Source organism: Mesoplodon mirus, assembly GCF_964341445.2.
Source record: "Mesoplodon mirus genome assembly, contig: SUPER_3_unloc_2, whole genome shotgun sequence".
NCBI classification, from domain to species: Eukaryota; Metazoa; Chordata; class Mammalia; order Artiodactyla; family Ziphiidae; genus Mesoplodon; species Mesoplodon mirus.
In genome coordinates this window covers 1117700-1142016 of record NW_028295808.1, presented here as the reverse complement: position 1 = coordinate 1142016, position 24317 = coordinate 1117700, and the positions used below count along the sequence as shown (strand labels likewise).

Below are 24317 nucleotides of genomic sequence, written 5' to 3'. Positions count from 1 at the left end.
TGCGGAGAGCCCACTCGCCTCCCTTCGCGGGTTCCCTCCACCCCTGCCCCTCTTCCCACTCCCACTGCTCCGAGGGGGCGCCCTAGGTTGCTCTCCCCGGCCTGTAACCTTCCTGTCCAAGCTGGGGTGCTTCTCTCAGAGGGCCACCTTCAGCCCGAGGCCTCCCGGGAGCACACCTCATCCCCATCTGCCTGCAGCCGGCCCTGCCCACCCCGAGGGCTGCGTGCCAGTGCCTCTGTGGCCACAAGTGCTCTGGGCTCCCGGTTTCCCGGGACTGGGCCATGAGGGCTTGTGTGGGGGAAGAGATAGTTTCTGGAAATGGGTGGGTGGGGGGTAACCATGTGAGCTCTGGATTCAGGAAGGGGTCCTCTGCCCCCGACCTTCTCTCTCCACCTACTTGACTCCCCAACCTGCACGACCATTCTCTGGGGACTTCAACTAGCGCCTGGGAACTATCAGGAACCTCCCCCACTTCTGTCAGCCAGCCTCAGGAAAGAGCGCCCTCAGGAATCGCTACACCTCCCCAGGGCCTGAATAGAGGGACTTTGGGGATGTGAACTGAACGACCTTCTGGGGAGAGTCAGCGACCCTTTTACTCAACAGAGCAGGAAGCCAGTCAGCAGGCTATTTGAGTGGAAGGAAATGAAGTGATTTCCATGGCAGCAGAGTCCCCACCGCAGCAATCTTCCTCCCAGAGCTGCTGGCTGACCTTCTGGCCAGGACCCCTCCTACCTCAGCATGGAAGGCCCGGCCTCGTGGAGAAGTATAGGTTCTGAGGAAAGACCTGGCACCTGGGTTCTGCTGCTACACTTGCCTTATCTCGTGGCCCTTGTGGCTCTAGCTTTCCCAGAAACCTCAAGGGCTTAAGTGCCTGTGCTTACTCAGAGGCTGCACGCCATTCCCCATTGCCAGCCTCAGGCCCTCCCCCTAGCTGCCTCCTCTAGAGACCCCCTCTCCTCAACACACACACACACACACACACACACACACACACACACACACACTCACTCTCTCTCTCTCTCTCTCTCTCTCTCTGGGGATGTGCCTTCTCACAGAAGCTCAACCACAGAGATGCTTTAGGGACTGTGCCCAAACTCCTTCATCCCCAGGCTCTCAAGTTTTTGCTGTGATCCCTGGCACCCCCTGGAGCTGTTCCACCTTTGGAACCTTTCCCAGGTGGCAGGAGTGCCTAGCACAGGGGTAGTGACCTAAGTCTGAGCACTGGCGACCCTAGAAATGTGTTACACACAAACATTTTATTGAGCAGTAAGGGACCCCACTGGGGACAGAAAGGGCTGGCAGTAAAGGAGCATGTGAACCTCGGGGCAGGGTGCATGCTGCTTGACTCTCCATCCTGTTCTTGCTTCAGGGAGCAGGTCCACCATGCTCCAATCGCCGGTTTTTGGGTCTGGAGCAGCCCAGCTCTTCGTCCGAACTTTCTGAAGAGTGCTTTCGTTTGGGTGCACGTCTGGGGACTGGCTTCACTGCTTCCACCTTTGCTGGTGGGGCCAAAGGAACATCCCCGTAGGCCCGGTAGCCACCAACCAGGCAGTATGTCTCCCCATGCCAGCCCAACTGCGTTTCTCCACACCCTCGGTAGAGGACATGGTAGTGCCCGGGTGTGGGAGGACAAACGGGAGCCACTGCTGCTGCAAAGAAAAGCAGAACTGATCAGTCACTTGTGCTGTGCACAGTCTCCTGCCACAATTTCCCCCTCTCGTGTCTCTCCCAGTTTCTGGCTGAAGACCTTTAATCTACTTGACATCCAAAACACAGCCTTGGCCCATCACCTCTATGAGTCCCTAGAGAAGGGACACTGGCTGCAAAAGCAATCCCTAGAGCCTACGGCTTCAGCAGATGAGGAAGTCTCTTCACCGTTTCCAGGGAAAACAGTAGAACCCGAAAGAAATTGCACTCATGATCCTCTCCATCTCTCCCTTCCACAACAGAGAAAACATTTCTTGCAGTCTGTCACTTCTGAGGCTTTAATGGAAATGTCTTTCAAGTTTTGGAAAGAAATAATCTAATACAAATTTGTTAAGAACCCCTCTCACCTTGGCAACCCCTCTTGGGCCCCAGTTATACCGCCTGTTTCAACCACACTGAACTCTAGCCCTCTGGTACTTTTATCTAGATTAGAACAAGGCTAAATACTGAGGCGGAGTGATCAGGAGACTCAGAACCGGGGTCTGGGTACCAAGTCTAGGCTCACATCAACGCAGCCTCCTGGGACACCATCTCCTCAGCCCTCCCGTCTCATTAGCACTTCATCACCCCCCCCTTCATTCTTCCGGTCTTCCCATCAATATGGCACCACCCTGTCCCCGAGTACTCAGCAACTCAGTATGGGATGTGTCTGAGAGGACCGAGAGAGATGTCTGCATGACAGCACAGAGGTGCCTGGGTTTGAAGGTGTGCTTCTAATTGTGGCCCTCTTCCTCAAACTGCTCCATTTACCGTTTGCCAACAAAAATGCACTTGTCTTTTGCTAAGAGGCCATTCAGGAAAGGGTCTGAATGGAAGCATCCTGTAGCCCAAAGGGGAAGGCTACATTATAAAGCTTAGAACCGTCCTGCACACTTGTCCAGGGATGACCTTTCACTTGTCCTCAGCAGTGAGCCCTGTGGGTCCCTGAAGGTGTCCCAGGTCACTGGTATTACTTACATGTGGGAGTGTGCTCAGTTGTACATAGTTGGCAGGCCCCACAAAAACATGTGCCAGCCAGGTGAGGTGGATTGTATCCCATACCTCCTGTGGAGGTGGCCGGTCTGGGTGTACCTGCTGCACTGCCCAGCCAGGGAACAGAGCACAGGGTTGAGTATATATAGCCTATGAAGACAGACATTGTCTCTGATAGTCAGAGAAACTTCCCTACCAGTTCTCCACCAGATACGAATCTGTTTGGTTGTCAGTTACCATGGAATCTGTTACCGTGGAATCTGTGAGAAGGCCTGTGAGGGCATCACTTACCCAGTGAGGTCATATATGGAACCTGTGACTTGAGGGGCAGGCTTCAGGAGGAGGGGCAGTTTTTTGGAGGAGAACAGGGTAGAGGCAGAGGTACTCTGCCTGGCCCCTCACAGCTGGGCCTCCCCACCAATGCCGTAGTCTAGTAGACACCCCAGGTGGGGCGTGCTGGTGGTCTGGCACAGCCCCAGGGGCCACAGGAGGGCAAGAGAGACCCACATTCTGTGATTGGCTTGAGAGGCAAGATTAAGGTAAGAGACAGCTAGGTTGTATGGCACTTAGCCTAAGAGGCAGAGATTTGTGTGGACAGGGGAATCAGGGAAGGCTCCTTTGCAGTGGGCCTGAAGGACAAGTGAGATTTGGACCCATGGGGAAGAGAGGGAAGACATTCCAGTTTGGAAGAATAAAAGCAAAGACACACTCTTCTCGACCTTGTCCTGCCCCCAATATAAATTCATCGCACCCTGAAATTTTTACAACTGAGGACTTAAAGAAACCAAGAGGTTAAGGGGCCTTCGCAGTGGTACACAGGTAGTGGAGAGGTGTTCTGCTCAATGGTTAGGTTCATGTCGGGGCTCCGGGTTTACAGCTGATAGGAATATGAGGACAAGCTCCTGCCATTTCAAACATTTCCAAGTGATACTGAGAGAGATGTTAAAGGTGCAAAATGCGGGTGCTGAATGACCTCACAAAGTGGGAATGGTGGGCCCATTTGAACATGAAATTGAAAACAAATTCATGACAAAAGGACATAATACAAAATGACAACATAATCACTCCAGGCCCCTCTCCCCTAGAAGTAAAAGTCATTAGAATCCTCTGTCTCTCCACCATGGAAGGATGAGATAAAGACTCAGCAGCAGCCCCCGTGAGAAACATGGTCAACAGTGTGAAGAGGTGTTACTAAGACGATTTGGTCCGCCTCAGAGAAGGAAAGAGACAACTCTGCCCTTAGCCTGATCAGGCCCACAGGAAGCAAGCACATTTGGGGCAGCCTCTGATAGTGTGGCAATGAGAGAGAACCTTCTTTAGGAGGGGGACTCCCTGTTGCCCGACCCCCACCCTGAAAAAGCAAAGATGGGACATTCGTTTAATGGGGCTGTTGCAGAGGCGTTGTTCCCAGGAGGTAGAGACTGCTTCGACTACCATTTTAGAGGTTGGGCCACTGTGGTTGAGAAGCACAGCACCTTCTCTTCCTAAACTGCTTGAATCAGCGGGTACACGTTAGGACAGACGAAGTCAGGCCTCATTGGAGCGGACTGCCTTTGGGAGTGGTAGAATGTAAACTGTGAAAGGGAATGCTCTGGAGGAGGTTTGTCATGGCAGGTGGGCCAGCATGAGACCATTCAGATTCTCCACGGCTCCAGAGATTACTTGACTGGGAGCATCCCTGTGATGTGGCGGGGGGACTCCTACCTTAACAGGACCTGGCTGGGCATCTGGGGAAGGCGGAATAAATGGTTTATTAACTTACGAGAGCGAGAGACTCACAAAAGCACCGAGGAAGACTTGTGCCTGGATTCTTGAGCCAACCCTAAGAAAACTTATCTAGATCTGGAGTAGGGCTCGGGAGGCTGCACTTTTAAGCTTCCTGGGCAGTCCCACCACAGTGGTCCATGGATAGAGTGACCAAATTATTGTGAGTTCTTGGTTGCTTTGGGGAGTCAAAGTGGGCAATATTAAAAACTGCAGCAGGCATACGTATAAACAGGGAATATTCAAGGCAAACAGAGGTGTATAGTTATTCTGTGCATGAATCAGGTTTGGGAAAAGCTAGCCTGGTGGTTAAAGAACACAACCCTTACGACAGACAGACCAGATTCTGTCCTACTTACTTGTGTGATTTTGACCAAGTTCTTTTATCCTTCTGACTGTTTCTTCATATGGAAAAGAGCGATGGCTGTACATTTAGCACAATATTCTCTTTTGGCAAAAGTTGCCCTGGGTCCATTTGTGATCTCCGCAACTGAATCCTTTCCAGTGTGCAAGCATTTTTAAGTTGTTTGGTGAAGTATTACATTTGACTTTCAACTGTTCATTACTTTGGGCAAAGCTTATGTAGTGCTGCAGAGACTAGAACCCAGGCAGAGGTAGTGAGAGGATGTTATAAGCTTATTCTGCCGGTTGATACAAAAGTTTAACCTTTTCTCCTCTTCCTCCACCTGCCACCAAGACAAGAGAAAGAAGGCAGAGGCTGGAAATGCACACCAGGCAATACTTCTGTGTCAGTTTGCCTTTTATTCCTCTGCCAGTACTTCCCAGAGAGATTTCACCAAAAGTGCCTAAGCTTGCCATGGCCATTGTTGTGAAGGAAGTTTCTCTCTATTGCTAGTCACATCCCCTTTTCCTTCTCCTGGGGGCTTAATGGATGTTTGGGGGCAGGAACTAAAATTTAAACTAAAAGGTAAAAAACAAAAGAACACAAAACAAAACAAAAGAAAAAACAAGTGTTCTTTTTTTTAACATCTTTATTGGAGTATAATGGCTTTACAATGGTGTGTTAGTTTCTGCTTTATACCAAAGTGAATCAGTTATACATAAGTTCCCATATCTTTCCCTCTTGCATCTCCCTCCCTCCCACCCTCCCTATCCCACCCCTCTAGGTGGTCACAAAGCACCGAGCTGATCTCTCTGTGCTATGCGGCTGCTTCCCACTAGCTATCCATTTTACGTTTGGTAGTGTATATATGTCCATGCCACTCTCTCACTTTGTCACGGCTTACCCTTCGCCCTCCCCATATCCCCAAGTCCATTCTCTAGTAGGTCTGTGTCTTTATTCCTGTCTTACCCCTAGGTTCTTCATGACATTTTTTTTCTTAAATTCCATATATATATATGTGTTAGCATACGGTATTTGTCTTTGTCTTTCTGACTTCCTTCACTCTGTATGACAGACTCTAGGTCCATCCACCTCATTACAAATAGCTCAATTTCGTTTCTTTTTATGGCTGAGTAATATTCCACTGTATATGTGTGCCACATCTTCTTTATCCATTCATCTGACGATGGACACTGAGTTTGTTTCCATCTCCTGGCTATTGTAAATAGAGCTGCAATGAACATTTTGGTACATGACTCCTTTTGAATTATGGTTTTCTCAGGGTATAGGCCCAGTAGTGGGATTGCTGGGTCATATGGTAGTTCTATTTGTAGTTTTTCTAAGGAACCTCCATACTGCTCTCCCTAGTGGCTGTACCAATTTACACTCCCACCAACAGTGTAGGAGCATTCCGTTTTCTCCACATCCTCTCCAGCATTTATTGTTTGTAGATTTTTTGATGATGGCCATCCTGACCGGTGTGAGGTGATACCTCCTTGTAGTGTTGATTTGCATTTCTCTCATAATTCGTGATGTTGAGCATCTTTTCATGTGTTTGTTGGCCATCTTTGGAGAAATGTCTATTTAGGTCTTCCGTCCATTGTTTCATTGGGTTGTTTTTTTTGATATTGATCTGCATGAGTTGCTTATATAGTTTACAAATTTATTTATGTTTATATTTTTTGGAGATGAATCCCTTGTCAGTTGCTTCGTTTGCAACTATTTTCTCCCATTCTGAGGGTTGTCAGAGTCCAGAGTCTTGAGTGTTCCCCCAGTATCCAACTTGGACAAGTGTACAAATAGTGGTGGTCTAAATGATGTAGAGAGATGAATAGTGGAAGTAAGTATTGAAGGTAAAATTAATCGTTCAGTAACATCACATAATTAATTTTAAGTGTCCATGTTATACTTGGGCAGAGTTGTTCAGTTGGCAATTAGTTAAGTTTGTAAGAGACTCAGGAGAGAGAGATGTAAGTTTTAGGTCAAGATCTGTGATATATATGGTGGCTGGAATCACAAGAGTAGATGAGACCATCTATCAAGGGCAGAAGAGAGCTTCTGAGAAATACACATCTCTTGGCAGAGGGCAGAGTGAGAGTGCCCAGTGAAAGAGATAAGGATGTCCAGAGGCAGGAGGAAGAAGTAGCAGGTTAAGATGCTACTGTTGTTAAGGTGAAAGATTTTTCTGAGATGACAAGTTTGATCAACAAAATCAAATATTGCTGAAAGGTGACAGAATGACCAAACAATATTCACTCAATTTAATCACAAACTAAATGTTGGTGAATGCAATTCCAGTGCAGATAAGTAAGAAGAAAAGAGCAAAATTGTGTGAGTCACGAGGTACATAAAGATAAGAAACTACAGACAATGAGAATAAATACAAGTTTTGATAAACTGCACTGTGAAATTAGGAAGAGAGAAAAGGTAACTAGAGAATTACTTGGCATCAAGCAAGAGTAATTTTTAATGGGAGGGAGGCAGCTTTTTAATGGGAGGGGGCCAAAATACAATCGCTAAAGAGGAAAACCTTAACAATACCAATGAGGTGGGAAAATGAATGGAAGATACTGAGGAAGTGAGACTAGGTATTTATAAACTAGGTCGAAAAGCTCTTCTTGGACGTAAAGAGAAGAAGGTAGTTTGGGGTGTTTTTGCTTTATAGTCTGTGTTTTCTCTGTGAAATAAAAGTTTGATGGGAGGTGATGTCAGTCACCTCGAGATAGCACTCATCAAATATCCTATGTGCTTATCTACATTTTTCATCCTCCTTTGTAGTTCAACTGTTTTCCTTTGATTCGTTGTGGCCAGTGGCAAAGAAGCAGAATCCAAGTGTATCACTTCTGAGCTGAGGTCATTAGGAGCCAGTGTCCCTCTTGTCTGGTCCTCTGCTATTGTGACATGGGAGGTCAAATAGTCCAGATGAGGTGGCTGCAAGATGGATCAGGACCATGTGATCTGTAAGGGCTTTACTCAGTAGAGAAATAACGTACTCGTATTTTCCACTGAGATTCCTGTGTTCAATAGATCTGCCTGTGAGAGCTCAGAGAGCATAGCGAAGGCTGAAATGACAAAGACAGAGGGAGAGATGTTGGTAACAGATGGAAGGCGCCTGGCAGATAATATATTAAATGGTAAACAAAGCTGCTGGAGTAAGAGAGAGAGTATATAAGAGATGAGAAGAAGGCCAACTGTATGTAGTATCTGACGCTAAGGAGTGAGGAGAGAAACAACTGAAAACTAAAAATAAAAAGAATGATCAGAAAGAAGCTAGGTGGTATGCCAACAGAAATCATAAGATTGCTATAAAACATAAAGGAAGGTAGTTTTAAAAGAAGCACCATCTAATGGAGTCAGTTGTTTCCCAAAGGCAAAATGCTATGGGAACTGAAAATAAAGCATCTGATTGGATGGCTAAACTTTTATGAACAAAAGTGGAACCATTTCAGGAAAGTCATGGGAGAAGACGCTGTGTTACAGTGGGGAGAGTAATCAATATATTGTGAGGAAAGGTGCCTTCATTTGCAAGAAATGCCAATTAAGAAGTGAAGACAGCATTTAAAGGGAAGGGATAATGTAAGAAAATTAAAAAAAAATTTAAGGAAACTTGAATAACTCGTAGACAAAGAGGGAGGTATTAGTGAAAGACTGAAAATCAGAGAAAGCTATCTTAAGTTGTTGTTATGGACTGAATTGTGTCCCCTGAAAAATTATATGTTGAAGCCCCTCCTAAGTTGACTGTAGAAGATAGGAGATAGGTCCTTTAGGGAGGTAACTGAAGTTAACTGAAGTCATAAGGGTGAGGTAGTAATCTGACAGGGACTGATGGTGTCCTTATAAGAAGGGGAATAGATTCCAGAGATCTCTCTCCCTCTGCTCGTAGAGGAAAGGCCGTGTGAGGACACTGCAAGAAGACAGCCGTCAGCAAGCCAGGAAGATTGTTCTCACCAGAAACCAATTCTCATGGTATTCAATACCTTAATCTTGGACTTCCACCCTCCAGAACTGTGAGAAAATAAATTTCTGCTGTTGAAGTCGTTCAGTCTATAGTATTTCACTATAACAGCCCAACCAGACTAATACAGACCTTTATGTACACTGCAATGTACAGAAGCTAAACAATGATTGTGAGCCTGAGATTACATCTTGAACAGAAGTGTAATGACGCTTGTGGTACTCACAACTTCACGAATTTTGTCAGAAAGATGTGAAAAAAAGTCAGTCAACCAACGGTTCTGATAGTGGATATTTTCTTTATGTGTTTGACATAAAGCAGTGTCTGACAGCCTCCCTGATACCCATCCGTATCGCAGTTTTGATTCTGTGGCTCCAGTTCCACATGGCACCAAGGTGCTGTGTACTGTCCATTCTTGGGTTTTTGGGTGCTGTACCTATTGCCAATAGGTGGGTCAAACCACTGGGGCTCTTCTGAAGTCCTCCCTAAATTTGGACCCAGCTTCAGCTCCAAATCCGAGTTTTCAGAGAGCCCAGGGTGAGGCTCGCCTGCCACAGTAGACACGTTGGCTAACGGGTTGCACTGCAGCACCCACTCGGACAAGGGCACCGTCACGATGCCACCGTTCTTCTTCTGCAGGGGCGGACCCGTGGCCAGTCAGCTTGGCCCCCAGCACAGCCAGCTGCCTGTTCACTCTCTCGGCCCCTGTGAGGAAGGTGTTCAGCCCTGGCTGTGAGGTCAGAGTCATCTCCTCTCTGGGTTTGTGTGAATGGAGGAGCCGCAGCCCTGGTCTGGGTGGTGTGTTGGCCCTGGGTTTCCGGGTTTGGAGGAGTATCTTACCACCTAGACCCCCACCTAGGGCTGAAGAGCTCAGGGGCTGTGGACCGTGGGTTTTGGGGGCAGAAGATATTTAACCTGGCGTTTGAGGAAATGGAGGGAGAAGAGGCTCAGGTTCAAGGGCTCCTGGTTTGAATCTCTTGCTTTAGGTTTGAGGGCCAGGGCAGTCTCTCACCAGAAGCTGCAGGATATCATCAGGAACATTGCGAGTGTTCTTGCACATACCCCGGGCAGCTGAGTGGGAGAAGATGACAGGTGCCTGTGACACTTGGAGGGCTCGCCGTGCCGCAGCATCCGAGACATGGGCCAAGTCCACCATCATGCCCAGGCGGTTCATTTCTGCCACCACCTTCTGCAGGGACAGGATGGGGAGAGGGCATGAGGGCTGCATTTATCTTGTGTGTATTTATCTGTAGGGAACAGGCGGGGCTGTACATTCATGTGGGGCAGGGTATGGAAGCCGGGTCCTTACCTCGCCAAAGCCGGTGAGCCGACTGACATTGCTGTAGAAGGGGTGGATACCCTTTGCTGAGCTCTGTGCTCTGCAGGATGGCCAGGAGGCAGTCTGACTGGTGGCCATGACTTGGCTACAAGAGCGTAGAAAGAGGTTCTGTCGAACCGTCTACACCTGCAACTCCCTGATGCAAGAGGAGGGACCCAAACTGGGCTGTGCCTGGCAGTAGGAGGGCCCTTCTGGGGATTCAGTCTTGTTCTGCAAACCTCCATTCCCCTCCCAACCCCAGGTTCAGGGCTGGATCCCAGGGGTAAACTTGCTTTGGGCCCCAGCGTGATCTTGGGCAGATCCCTGCCTCACTGGGCCCTTACCATCTGCACTGTGCTCACCAGGGCGTGTTGCAGGTGTGGGTGAGTGTCACGTAGCGCACACCCAGCGCATAGAAGGTACGCAAGATGGAGAGGCTCCTGTCCAGTGAGTGGCCGCCCTCCACACCAATGAGGCTAGCCAACTTCCGGGTATTGTTGAGAGCTGGGGGCAGGTAGGTCAGATGATCATTTTCAGAGGCAGGGGTAGCTAAGTGAAGTCCCTAACACCTACCACCACCAGTCTCTTTACCATTTTGTTTTGTTTTTTTGGCCGTGCCACGCAGCATGAGGGCTCTTAGTTCCCCCACCGGGGATCCAACCCGAGGCCCCTGCAGTGGAAGCGTGGAGTCTTCACCTCTGGACTACCAGGGAAGTCCCCCGTCTACCTTTAACTGAGGTCACAAGCTCCAGCTCAGAATAGGAGGCACACATGGGGCAGATGAGGTGAACTTGCTCCAGGGTGAGGCGCACAGCATTGCGTTCGTGGGTCCGGCATGGGACGTAGGCTCACCAGAACTGAGGGAAGGCAAGGGCTTAGTTTGGGCTTTGGAGCTCCTTGGGCTTCTCATAGCCTCCTCAGCTGGCACAACACTCAGTGTGCCCAGAAGTCCCATGTAATGCGTTGCTTTTTCTGTGGTACTTGGATGCCCGTCAGGTTGGCTCACTGTGACCCCTGTTCCCCCAGCATCCATGGCATGGCACTTTCTAGGTCACTATGGTAACTTAGTTCCAATGTGACTAACCTGTGGTCTCTGAGGCCCCCAAACTGCCCCACATTCCCCAGCAGCCATGGTGGCACCTTGTGTGTCCCTTTGGTACCTGGGCACCCACGAGATCATTTTTCAGCCTGTCCACGCTGGTCTGGCCATGGCTGAAATTGCACAGATTAACATCCTGTAGCCCGTGGTGGTAAAACTGCCTCAGGACCAGGGGCATGTCGTTGTGGCTGGAGGGAGGTCAAGGCAAATAGGTGGGCTCCTTAGGTCTTGGGATGAGGCAGGACACATTGCCTGGCCTGGGCCAGCCTGTGGGTCCCCCACCTCCCACTGTCACACAGACTATACTAGGAGCAGCTGAGGCCTGGGCTGAGGGGTTCCCAGCAGGGAGGGGATGACAGAGAAGGGGAAGGGCATCCATAGATGATGGAGAGGACATCCAGGGGTGGTGGGAGGGAGCCTCCCCACTAGCTCTGCATGCTCCGGACCTCCTGCCCTGCCCGGGGCCAGGCTAGGCCCCCAGCGGCCCCCAGCAGCCGGCACACACTGCAGCCACCCGTCCACAATCAGGAAGTCCCGCATCAGGGCCCGCGTGCGCTCCCGCGGACTTGGGGTTCTGGAGGTGCCCGGCGTGGTCTTCACGGGTAACCGGCCGCAGCAGCAGACCCAGCAGGAGCAGCAGACACAGCAGAGGCCGCTGGCTGAGTGCGCGGGGACCATCGAGGCGGGCAGAGGCGGGTCTGAGAGGGGCGGGCAGTGGGGTTCTGCCTGTCGACACAGGGCACCCAGCGGCGCGGCCTCGCGAGGGGGGCGGTTTGAGGGAGGGGATACAGAGTCACAGGACCCTCGCAGAGAGCCGCGATCCGGGAAGCCCAGCAGCCACAGGGCAGCAGTGCCCTCCCGCCCCCTGCTCACAGGCAGCTCCTGCGGGCTAAGCTGGCCTCTGCGGAGAGCCCACTCGCCTCCCTTCGCGGGTTCCCTCCACCCCTGCCCCTCTTCCCACTCCCACTGCTCCGAGGGGGCGCCCTAGGTTGCTCTCCCCGGCCTGTAACCTTCCTGTCCAAGCTGGGGTGCTTCTCTCAGAGGGCCACCTTCAGCCCGAGGCCTCCCGGGAGCACACCTCATCCCCATCTGCCTGCAGCCGGCCCTGCCCACCCCGAGGGCTGCGTGCCAGTGCCTCTGTGGCCACAAGTGCTCTGGGCTCCCGGTTTCCCGGGACTGGGCCATGAGGGCTTGTGTGGGGGAAGAGATAGTTTCTGGAAATGGGTGGGTGGGGGGTAACCATGTGAGCTCTGGATTCAGGAAGGGGTCCTCTGCCCCCGACCTTCTCTCTCCACCTACTTGACTCCCCAACCTGCACGACCATTCTCTGGGGACTTCAACTAGCGCCTGGGAACTATCAGGAACCTCCCCCACTTCTGTCAGCCAGCCTCAGGAAAGAGCGCCCTCAGGAATCGCTACACCTCCCCAGGGCCTGAATAGAGGGACTTTGGGGATGTGAACTGAACGACCTTCTGGGGAGAGTCAGCGACCCTTTTACTCAACAGAGCAGGAAGCCAGTCAGCAGGCTATTTGAGTGGAAGGAAATGAAGTGATTTCCATGGCAGCAGAGTCCCCACCGCAGCAATCTTCCTCCCAGAGCTGCTGGCTGACCTTCTGGCCAGGATCCCTCCTACCTCAGCGTGGAAGGCCCGGCCTCGTGGAGAAGTATAGGTTCTGAGGAAAGACCTGGCACCTGGGTTCTGCTGCTACACTTGCCTTATCTCGTGGCCCTTGTGGCTCTAGCTTTCCCAGAAACCTCAAGGGCTTAAGTGCCTGTGCTTACTCAGAGGCTGCACGCCATTCCCCATTGCCAGCCTCAGGCCCTCCCCCTAGCTGCCTCCTCTAGAGACCCCCTCTCCTCAACACACACACACACACACACACACACACACACACACACACACACTCACTCTCTCTCTCTCTCTCTCTCTCTCTCTGGGGATGTGCCTTCTCACAGAAGCTCAACCACAGAGATGCTTTAGGGACTGTGCCCAAACTCCTTCATCCCCAGGCTCTCAAGTTTTTGCTGTGATCCCTGGCACCCCCTGGAGCTGTTCCACCTTTGGAACCTTTCCCAGGTGGCAGGAGTGCCTAGCACAGGGGTAGTGACCTAAGTCTGAGCACTGGCGACCCTAGAAATGTGTTACACACAAACATTTTATTGAGCAGTAAGGGACCCCACTGGGGACAGAAAGGGCTGGCAGTAAAGGAGCATGTGAACCTCGGGGCAGGGTGCATGCTGCTTGACTCTCCATCCTGTTCTTGCTTCAGGGAGCAGGTCCACCATGCTCCAATCGCCGGTTTTTGGGTCTGGAGCAGCCCAGCTCTTCGTCCGAACTTTCTGAAGAGTGCTTTCGTTTGGGTGCACGTCTGGGGACTGGCTTCACTGCTTCCACCTTTGCTGGTGGGGCCAAAGGAACATCCCCGTAGGCCCGGTAGCCACCAACCAGGCAGTATGTCTCCCCATGCCAGCCCAACTGCGTTTCTCCACACCCTCGGTAGAGGACATGGTAGTGCCCGGGTGTGGGAGGACAAACGGGAGCCACTGCTGCTGCAAAGAAAAGCAGAACTGATCAGTCACTTGTGCTGTGCACAGTCTCCTGCCACAATTTCCCCCTCTCGTGTCTCTCCCAGTTTCTGGCTGAAGACCTTTAATCTACTTGACATCCAAAACACAGCCTTGGCCCATCACCTCTATGAGTCCCTAGAGAAGGGACACTGGCTGCAAAAGCAATCCCTAGAGCCTACGGCTTCAGCAGATGAGGAAGTCTCTTCACCGTTTCCAGGGAAAACAGTAGAACCCGAAAGAAATTGCACTCATGATCCTCTCCATCTCTCCCTTCCACAACAGAGAAAACATTTCTTGCAGTCTGTCACTTCTGAGGCTTTAATGGAAATGTCTTTCAAGTTTTGGAAAGAAATAATCTAATACAAATTTGTTAAGAACCCCTCTCACCTTGGCAACCCCTCTTGGGCCCCAGTTATACCGCCTGTTTCAACCACACTGAACTCTAGCCCTCTGGTACTTTTATCTAGATTAGAACAAGGCTAAATACTGAGGCAGAGTGATCAGGAGACTCAGAACCGGGGTCTGGGTACCAAGTCTAGGCTCACATCAACGCAGCCTCCTGGGACACCATCTCCTCAGCCCTCCCGTCTCATTAGCACTTCATCACCCCCCCCTTCATTCTTCCGGTCTTCCCATCAATATGGCACCACCCTGTCCCCGAGTACTCAGCAACTCAGTATGGGATGTGTCTGAGAGGACCGATAGAGATGTCTGCATGACAGCACAGAGGTGCCTGGGTTTGAAGGTGTGCTTCTAATTGTGGCCCTCTTCCTCAAACTGCTCCATTTACCGTTTGCCAACAAAAATGCACTTGTCTTTTGCTAAGAGGCCATTCAGGAAAGGGTCTGAATGGAAGCATCCTGTAGCCCAAAGGGGAAGGCTACATTATAAAGCTTAGAACCGTCCTGCACACTTGTCCAGGGATGACCTTTCACTTGTCCTCAGCAGTGAGCCCTGTGGGTCCCTGAAGGTGTCCCAGGTCACTGGTATTACTTACATGTGGGAGTGTGCTCAGTTGTACATAGTTGGCAGGCCCCACAAAAACATGTGCCAGCCAGGTGAGGTGGATTGTATCCCATACCTCCTGTGGAGGTGGCCGGTCTGGGTGTACCTGCTGCACTGCCCAGCCAGGGAACAGAGCACAGGGTTGAGTATATATAGCCTATGAAGACAGACATTGTCTCTGATAGTCAGAGAAACTTCCCTACCAGTTCTCCACCAGATACGAATCTGTTTGGTTGTCAGTTACCATGGAATCTGTTACCGTGGAATCTGTGAGAAGGCCTGTGAGGGCATCACTTACCCAGTGAGGTCATATATGGAACCTGTGACTTGAGGGGCAGGCTTCAGGAGGAGGGGCAGTTTTTTGGAGGAGAACAGGGTAGAGGCAGAGGTACTCTGCCTGGCCCCTCACAGCTGGGCCTCCCCACCAATGCCGTAGTCTAGTAGACACCCCAGGTGGGGCGTGCTGGTGGTCTGGCACAGCCCCAGGGGCCACAGGAGGGCAAGAGAGACCCACATTCTGTGATTGGCTTGAGAGGCAAGATTAAGGTAAGAGACAGCTAGGTTGTATGGCACTTAGCCTAAGAGGCAGAGATTTGTGTGGACAGGGGAATCAGGGAAGGCTCCTTTGCAGTGGGCCTGAAGGACAAGTGAGATTTGGACCCATGGGGAAGAGAGGGAAGACATTCCAGTTTGGAAGAATAAAAGCAAAGACACACTCTTCTCGACCTTGTCCTGCCCCCAATATAAATTCATCGCACCCTGAAATTTTTACAACTGAGGACTTAAAGAAACCAAGAGGTTAAGGGGCCTTCGCAGTGGTACACAGGTAGTGGAGAGGTGTTCTGCTCAATGGTTAGGTTCATGTCGGGGCTCCGGGTTTACAGCTGATAGGAATATGAGGACAAGCTCCTGCCATTTCAAACATTTCCAAGTGATACTGAGAGAGATGTTAAAGGTGCAAAATGCGGGTGCTGAATGACCTCACAAAGTGGGAATGGTGGGCCCATTTGAACATGAAATTGAAAACAAATTCATGACAAAAGGACATAATACAAAATGACAACATAATCACTCCAGGCCCCTCTCCCCTAGAAGTAAAAGTCATTAGAATCCTCTGTCTCTCCACCATGGAAGGATGAGATAAAGACTCAGCAGCAGCCCCCGTGAGAAACATGGTCAACAGTGTGAAGAGGTGTTACTAAGACGATTTGGTCCGCCTCAGAGAAGGAAAGAGACAACTCTGCCCTTAGCCTGATCAGGCCCACAGGAAGCAAGCACATTTGGGGCAGCCTCTGATAGTGTGGCAATGAGAGAGAACCTTCTTTAGGAGGGGGACTCCCTGTTGCCCGACCCCCACCCTGAAAAAGCAAAGATGGGACATTCGTTTAATGGGGCTGTTGCAGAGGCGTTGTTCCCAGGAGGTAGAGACTGCTTCGACTACCATTTTAGAGGTTGGGCCACCGTGGTTGAGAAGCACAGCACCTTCTCTTCCTAAACTGCTTGAATCAGCGGGTACACGTTAGGACAGACGAAGTCAGGCCTCATTGGAGCGGACTGCCTTTGGGAGTGGTAGAATGTAAACTGTGAAAGGGAATGCTCTGGAGGAGGTTTGTCATGGCAGGTGGGCCAGCATGAGACCATTCAGATTCTCCACGGCTCCAGAGATTACTTGACTGGGAGCATCCCTGTGATGTGGCGGGGGGACTCCTACCTTAACAGGACCTGGCTGGGCATCTGGGGAAGGCGGAATAAATGGTTTATTAACTTACGAGAGCGAGAGACTCACAAAAGCACCGAGGAAGACTTGTGCCTGGATTCTTGAGCCAACCCTAAGAAAACTTATCTAGATCTGGAGTAGGGCTCGGGAGGCTGCACTTTTAAGCTTCCTGGGCAGTCCCACCACAGTGGTCCATGGATAGAGTGACCAAATTATTGTGAGTTCTTGGTTGCTTTGGGGAGTCAAAGTGGGCAATATTAAAAACTGCAGCAGGCATACGTATAAACAGGGAATATTCAAGGCAAACAGAGGTGTATAGTTATTCTGTGCATGAATCAGGTTTGGGAAAAGCTAGCCTGGTGGTTAAAGAACACAACCCTTACGACAGACAGACCAGATTCTGTCCTACTTACTTGTGTGATTTTGACCAAGTTCTTTTATCCTTCTGACTGTTTCTTCATATGGAAAAGAGCGATGGCTGTACATTTAGCACAATATTCTCTTTTGGCAAAAGTTGCCCTGGGTCCATTTGTGATCTCCGCAACTGAATCCTTTCCAGTGTGCAAGCATTTTTAAGTTGTTTGGTGAAGTATTACATTTGACTTTCAACTGTTCATTACTTTGGGCAAAGCTTATGTAGTGCTGCAGAGACTAGAACCCAGGCAGAGGTAGTGAGAGGATGTTATAAGCTTATTCTGCCGGTTGATACAAAAGTTTAACCTTTTCTCCTCTTCCTCCACCTGCCACCAAGACAAGAGAAAGAAGGCAGAGGCTGGAAATGCACACCAGGCAATACTTCTGTGTCAGTTTGCCTTTTATTCCTCTGCCAGTACTTCCCAGAGAGATTTCACCAAAAGTGCCTAAGCTTGCCATGGCCATTGTTGTGAAGGAAGTTTCTCTCTATTGCTAGTCACATCCCCTTTTCCTTCTCCTGGGGGCTTAATGGATGTTTGGGGGCAGGAACTAAAATTTAAACTAAAAGGTAAAAAACAAAAGAACACAAAACAAAACAAAAGAAAAAACAAGTGTTCTTTTTTTTAACATCTTTATTGGAGTATAATGGCTTTACAATGGTGTGTTAGTTTCTGCTTTATACCAAAGTGAATCAGTTATACATAAGTTCCCATATCTTTCCCTCTTGCATCTCCCTCCCTCCCACCCTCCCTATCCCACCCCTCTAGGTGGTCACAAAGCACCGAGCTGATCTCTCTGTGCTATGCGGCTGCTTCCCACTAGCTATCCATTTTACGTTTGGTAGTGTATATATGTCCATGCCACTCTCTCACTTTGTCACGGCTTACCCTTCGCCCTCCCCATATCCCCAAGTCCATTCTCTAGTAGGTCTGTGTCTTTATTCCTGTCTTACCCCTAGGTTCTTCATGACATTTTTTTTCTTAAATTCCATATATATATATGTGTTAGCATACGGTATTTGTCTTTGTCTTTCTGACTTCCTTCACTCTGTATGACAGACTCTAGGTCCATCCACCTCATTACAAATAGCTCAATTTCGTTTCTTTTTATGGCTGAGTAATATTCCACTGTATATGTGTGCCACATCTTCTTTATCCATTCATCTGACGATGGACACTGAGTTTGTTTCCATCTCCTGGCTATTGTAAATAGAGCTGCAATGAACATTTTGGTACATGACTCCTTTTGAATTATGGTTTTCTCAGGGTATAGGCCCAGTAGTGGGATTGCTGGGTCATATGGTAGTTCTATTTGTAGTTTTTCTAAGGAACCTCCATACTGCTCTCCCTAGTGGCTGTACCAATTTACACTCCCACCAACAGTGTAGGAGCGTTCCGTTTTCTCCACATCCTCTCCAGCATTTATTGTTTGTAGATTTTTTGATGATGGCCATCCTGACCGGTGTGAGGTGATACCTCCTTGTAGTGTTGATTTGCATTTCTCTCATAATTCGTGATGTTGAGCATCTTTTCATGTGTTTGTTGGCCATCTTTGGAGAAATGTCTATTTAGGTCTTCCGTCCATTGTTTCATTGGGTTGTCTTTTTTGATATTGATCTGCATGCGTTGCTTATATAGTTTACAAATTTATTTATGTTTATATTTTTTGGAGATGAATCCCTTGTCAGTTGCTTCGTTTGCAACTATTTTCTCCCATTCTGAGGGTTGTCAGAGTCCAGAGTCTTGAGTGTTCCCCCAGTATCCAACTTGGACAAGTGTACAAATAGTGGTGGTCTAAATGATGTAGAGAGATGAATAGTGGAAGTAAGTATTGAAGGTAAAATTAATCGTTCAGTAACATCACATAATTAATTTTAAGTGTCCATGTTATACTTGGGCAGAGTTGTTCAGTTGGCAATTAGTTAAGTTTGTAAGAGACTCAGGAGAGAGAGATGTAAGTTTTAGGTCAAGATCTGTGATATATATGGTGGCTGGAATCACAAGAGTAGATGAGACCATCTATCAAGGGCAGAAGAGAGCTTCTGAGAAATACACATCTCTTGGCAGAGGGCAGAGTGAGTGCCCAATGAAAGAGATAAGGATGTCCAGAGGCAGGAGGAAGAAGTAGCAGGTTAAGATGCTACTGTTGTTAAGGTGAAAGATTTTTCTGAGATGACAAGTTTGATCAACAAAATCAAATATTGCTGAAAGGTGACAGAATGACCAAACAATATTCACTCAATTTAATCACAAACTAAATGTTGGTGAATGCAATTCCAGTGCAGATAAGTAAGAAGAAAAGAGCAAAATTGTGTGAGTCACGAGGTACATAAAGATAAGAAACTACAGACAATGAGAATAAATACAAGTTTTGATAAACTGCACTGTGAAATTAGGAAGAGAGAAAAGGTAACTAGAGAATTACTTGGCATCAAGCAAGAGTAATTTTTAATGGGAGGGAGGCAGCTTTTTAATGGGAGGGGCCAAAATACAATCGCTAAAGAGGAAAACCTTAACAATACCAATGAGGTGGGAAAATGAATGGAAGATACTGAGGAAGTGAGACTAGGTATTTATAAACTAGGTCGAAAAGCTCTTCTTGGACGTAAAGAGAAGAAGGTAGTTTGGGGTGTTTTTGCTTTATAGTCTGTGTTTTCTCTGTGAAATAAAAGTTTGATGGGAGGTGATGTCAGTCACCTCGAGATAGCACTCATCAAATATCCTATGTGCTTATCTACATTTTTCATCCTCCTTTGTAGTTCAACTGTTTTCCTTTGATTCGTTGTGGCCAGTGGCAAAGAAGCAGAATCCAAGTGTATCACTTCTGAGCTGAGGTCATTAGGAGCCAGTGTCCCTCTTGTCTGGTCCTCTGCTATTGTGACATGGGAGGTCAAATAGTCCAGATGAGGTGGCTGCAAGATGGATCAGGACCATGTGATCTGTAAGGGCTTTACTCAGTAGAGAAATAACGTACTCGTATTTTCCACTGAGATTCCTGTGTTCAATAGATCTGCCTGTGAGAGCTCAGAGAGCATAGCGAAGGCTGAAATGACAAAGACAGAGGGAGAGATGTTGGTAACAGATGGAAGGCGCCTGGCAGATAATATATTAAATGGTAAACAAAGCTGCTGGAGTAAGAGAGAGAGTATATAAGAGATGAGAAGAAGGCCAACTGTATGTAGTATCTGACGCTAAGGAGTGAGGAGAGAAACAACTGAAAACTAAAAATAAAAAGAATGATCAGAAAGAAGCTAGGTGGTATGCCAACAGAAATCATAAGATTGCTATAAAACATAAAGGAAGGTAGTTTTAAAAGAAGCACCATCTAATGGAGTCAGTTGTTTCCCAAAGGCAAAATGCTATGGGAACTGAAAATAAAGCATCTGATTGGATGGCTAAACTTTTATGAACAAAAGTGGAACCATTTCAGGAAAGTCATGGGAGAAGACGCTGTGTTACAGTGGGGAGAGTAATCAATATATTGTGAGGAAAGGTGCCTTCATTTGCAAGAAATGCCAATTAAGAAGTGAAGACAGCATTTAAAGGGAAGGGATAATGTAAGAAAATTCAAAATAAATTTAAGGAAACTTGAATAACTCGTAGACAAAGAGGGAGGTATTAGTGAAAGACTGAAAATCAGAGAAAGCTATCTTAAGTTGTTGTTATGGACTGAATTGTGTCCCCTGAAAAATTATATGTTGAAGCCCCTCCTAAGTTGACTGTAGAAGATAGGAGATAGGTCCTTTAGGGAGGTAACTGAAGTTAACTGAAGTCATAAGGGTGAGGTAGTAATCTGACAGGGACTGATGGTGTCCTTATAAGAAGGGGAATAGATTCCAGAGATCTCTCTCCCTCTGCTCGTAGAGGAAAGGCCGTGTGAGGACACTGCAAGAAGACAGCCGTCAGCAAGCCAGGAAGATTGTTCTCACCAGAAACCAATTCTCATGGTATTCAATACCTTAATCTTGGACTTCCACCCTCCAGAACTGTGAGAAAATAAATTTCTGCTGTTGAAGTCGTTCAGTCTATAGTATTTCACTATAACAGCCCAACCAGACTAATACAGACCTTTATGTACACTGCAATGTACAGAAGCTAAACAATGATTGTGAGCCTGAGATTACATCTTGAACAGAAGTGTAATGACGCTTGTGGTACTCACAACTTCACGAATTTTGTCAGAAAGATGTGAAAAAAAGTCAGTCAACCAACGGTTCTGATAGTGGATATTTTCTTTATGTGTTTGACATAAAGCAGTGTCTGACAGCCTCCCTGATACCCATCCGTATCGCAGTTTTGATTCTGTGGCTCCAGTTCCACATGGCACCAAGGTGCTGTGTACTGTCCATTCTTGGGTTTTTGGGTGCTGTACCTATTGCCAATAGGTGGGTCAAACCACTGGGGCTCTTCTGAAGTCCTCCCTAAATTTGGACCCAGCTTCAGCTCCAAATCCGAGTTTTCAGAGAGCCCAGGGTGAGGCTCGCCTGCCACAGTAGACACGTTGGCTAACGGGTTGCACTGCAGCACCCACTCGGACAAGGGCACCGTCACGATGCCACCGTTCTTCTTCTGCAGGGGCGGACCCGTGGCCAGTCAGCTTGGCCCCCAGCACAGCCAGCTGCCTGTTCACTCTCTCGGCCCCTGTGAGGAAGGTGTTCAGCCCTGGCTGTGAGGTCAGAGTCATCTCCTCTCTGGGTTTGTGTGAATGGAGGAGCCGCAGCCCTGGTCTGGGTGGTGTGTTGGCCCTGGGTTTCCGGGTTTGGAGGAGTATCTTACCACCTAGACCCCCACCTAGGGCTGAAGAGTTCAGGGGCTGTGGACCGTGGGTTTTGGGGGCAGAAGATATTTAACCTGGCGTTTGAGGAAATGGAGGGAGAAGAGGCTCAGGTTCAAGGGCTCCTGGTTTGAATCTCTTGCTTTAGGTTTGAGGGCCAGGGCAGTCTCTCACCAGAAGCTGCAGGATATCATCAGGAACATTGCGAGTGTTCTTGCACATACCCCGGGCAGCTGAGTGGGAGAAGATGACAGGTGCCTGTGACACTTGGAGGGCTCGCCGTGCCGCAGCATCCGAGACATGGGCCAAGTCCACCATCATGCCCAGGCGGTTCATTTCTGCCACCACCTTCTGCAGGGACAGGATGGGGAGAGGGCATGAGGGCTGCATTTATCTTGTGTGTATTTATCTGTAGGGAACAGGCGGGGCTGTACATTCATGTGGGGCAGGGTATGGAAGCCGGGTCCTTACCTCGCCAAAGCCGGTGAGCCGACTGACATTGCTGTAGAAGGGGTGGATACCCTTTGCTGAGCTCTGTGCTCTGCAGGATGGCCAGGAGGCAGTCTGACTGGTGGCCATGACTTGGCTACAAGAGCGTAGAAAGAGGTTCTGTCGAACCGTCTACACCTGCAACTCCCTGATGCAAGAGGAGGGACCCAAACTGGGCTGTGCCTGGCAGTAGGAGGGCCCTTCTGGGGATTCAGTCTTGTTCTGCAAACCTCCATTCCCCTCCCAACCCCAGGTTCAGGGCTGGATCCCAGGGGTAAACTTGCTTTGGGCCCCAGCGTGATCTTGGGCAGATCCCTGCCTCACTGGGCCCTTACCATCTGCACTGTGCTCACCAGGGCGTGTTGCAGGTGTGGGTGAGTGTCACGTAGCGCACACCCAGCGCATAGAAGGTACGCAAGATGGAGAGGCTCCTGTCCAGTGAGTGGCCGCCCTCCACACCAATGAGGCTAGCCAACTTCCGGGTATTGTTGAGAGCTGGGGGCAGGTAGGTCAGATGATCATTTTCAGAGGCAGGGGTAGCTAAGTGAAGTCCCTAACACCTACCACCACCAGTCTCTTTACCATTTTGTTTTGTTTTTTTGGCCGTGCCACGCAGCATGAGGGCTCTTAGTTCCCCCACCGGGGATCCAACCCGAGGCCCCTGCAGTGGAAGCGTGGAGTCTTCACCTCTGGACTACCAGGGAAGTCCCCCGTCTACCTTTAACTGAGGTCACAAGCTCCAGCTCAGAATAGGAGGCACACATGGGGCAGATGAGGTGAACTTGCTCCAGGGTGAGGCGCACAGCATTGCGTTCGTGGGTCCGGCATGGGACGTAGGCTCACCAGAACTGAGGGAAGGCAAGGGCTTAGTTTGGGCTTTGGAGCTCCTTGGGCTTCTCATAGCCTCCTCAGCTGGCACAACACTCAGTGTGCCCAGAAGTCCCATGTAATGCGTTGCTTTTTCTGTGGTACTTGGATGCCCGTCAGGTTGGCTCACTGTGACCCCTGTTCCCCCAGCATCCATGGCATGGCACTTTCTAGGTCACTATGGTAACTTAGTTCCAATGTGACTAACCTGTGGTCTCTGAGGCCCCCAAACTGCCCCACATTCCCCAGCAGCCATGGTGGCACCTTGTGTGTCCCTTTGGTACCTGGGCACCCACGAGATCATTTTTCAGCCTGTCCACGCTGGTCTGGCCATGGCTGAAATTGCACAGATTAACATCCTGTAGCCCGTGGTGGTAAAACTGCCTCAGGACCAGGGGCATGTCGTTGTGGCTGGAGGGAGGTCAAGGCAAATAGGTGGGCTCCTTAGGTCTTGGGATGAGGCAGGACACATTGCCTGGCCTGGGCCAGCCTGTGGGTCCCCCACCTCCCACTGTCACACAGACTATACTAGGAGCAGCTGAGGCCTGGGCTGAGGGGTTCCCAGCAGGGAGGGGATGACAGAGAAGGGGAAGGGCATCCATAGATGATGGAGAGGACATCCAGGGGTGGTGGGAGGGAGCCTCCCCACTAGCTCTGCATGCTCCGGACCTCCTGCCCTGCCCGGGGCCAGGCTAGGCCCCCAGCGGCCCCCAGCAGCCGGCACACACTGCAGCCACCCGTCCACAATCAGGAAGTCCCGCATCAGGGCCCGCGTGCGCTCCCGCGGACTTGGGGTTCTGGAGGTGCCCGGCGTGGTCTTCACGGGTAACCGGCCGCAGCAGCAGACCCAGCAGGAGCAGCAGACACAGCAGAGGCCGCTGGCTGAGTGCGCGGGGACCATCGAGGCGGGCAGAGGCGGGTCTGAGAGGGGCGGGCAGTGGGGTTCTGCCTGTCGACACAGGGCACCCAGCGGCGCGGCCTCGCGAGGGGGGCGGTTTGAGGGAGGGGATACAGAGTCACAGGACCCTCGCAGAGAGCCGCGATCCGGGAAGCCCAGCAGCCACAGGGCAGCAGTGCCCTCCCGCCCCCTGCTCACAGGCAGCTCCTGCGGGCTAAGCTGGCCTCTGCGGAGAGCCCACTCGCCTCCCTTCGCGGGTTCCCTCCACCCCTGCCCCTCTTCCCACTCCCACTGCTCCGAGGGGGCGCCCTAGGTTGCTCTCCCCGGCCTGTAACCTTCCTGTCCAAGCTGGGGTGCTTCTCTCAGAGGGCCACCTTCAGCCCGAGGCCTCCCGGGAGCACACCTCATCCCCATCTGCCTGCAGCCG

At 49.9% G+C, this 24317-nt stretch overlaps 2 pseudogenes across 2 annotated transcripts; both read right to left on the bottom strand.

Annotated features, from left to right (window-relative positions):
* Positions 1-1365: 1365 nt before the first annotated feature.
* On the bottom strand, positions 1366-11836 carry LOC309801712 (dipeptidase 2-like; annotated as a pseudogene). Its single transcript has 8 exons — positions 11673-11836; positions 11220-11346; positions 10787-10916; positions 10422-10563; positions 10051-10120; positions 9754-9930; positions 9290-9374; positions 1366-1649 (listed from the first exon to the last, which is right to left on the bottom strand). The product of its transcript is annotated as a dipeptidase 2-like (transcript).
* A 1589-nt stretch (positions 11837-13425) lies between these two features.
* Positions 13426-23893, bottom strand: LOC309801711 (dipeptidase 2-like; annotated as a pseudogene). The gene is made up of 8 exons: positions 23730-23893; positions 23277-23403; positions 22844-22973; positions 22479-22620; positions 22108-22177; positions 21811-21987; positions 21347-21431; positions 13426-13709 (listed from the first exon to the last, which is right to left on the bottom strand). The product of its transcript is annotated as a dipeptidase 2-like (transcript).
* Positions 23894-24317: the final 424 nt, after the last annotated feature.